Genomic DNA, 466 nt, shown 5'->3' on the forward strand with positions numbered 1-466 from the left:
TCTGCCTTCCCAATCAAATGTTGAAATGTATTTTTAAAAGGATTTCAGGCTCGGATCAACTGAAGACATCTACACTGCAGCTCAGTGCAAACACTATAACCCACCAAGCTAAGTGGCCAACAAAGTGTCAATTGCAGATGAGGAACTAAGAATAAGAGATGTGGACATTGAAAGCGGCAGGCACAGCGCTAGCCTTATTTGATGGAGTTGTGCGATTGGCCCAAATAATGAGAGATCTATGGATACTACTCGAGAAAAGAGGCTGGAAAGCCAGAGGAGGGCTCGTCCGGGTTTTGAACCCGGGACCTCTCGCACCCTAAGCAAGAATCATACCCCTAGACCAACGAGCCACAAGGTAATGTACACTCCTGTTTTAAAAAATTGTAAAATGAAGCCTCACATGGCTGCGAAGATTTTTGAAAAACTCTGATCTGCTGTGTCTTCACTGGCTTGGTCTGCCTTCCCA

General features: G+C 45.3%; 1 non-coding gene across 1 annotated transcript; it reads right to left on the reverse strand.

The window, feature by feature from the left end:
- Window positions 1-278: 278 nt before the first annotated feature.
- Window positions 279-350, reverse strand: trnap-agg (transfer RNA proline (anticodon AGG)). The gene has a single exon. It is a non-coding gene; the product is annotated as a tRNA-Pro (tRNA).
- Between the last annotated feature and the right edge of the window lie 116 nt (window positions 351-466).

The sequence above is a fragment of the Sinocyclocheilus rhinocerous genome, unplaced genomic scaffold (assembly GCF_001515625.1).
Source record: "Sinocyclocheilus rhinocerous isolate Xijiao unplaced genomic scaffold, SAMN03320098_v1.1 scaffold16528, whole genome shotgun sequence".
NCBI classification, from domain to species: Eukaryota; Metazoa; Chordata; class Actinopteri; order Cypriniformes; family Cyprinidae; genus Sinocyclocheilus; species Sinocyclocheilus rhinocerous.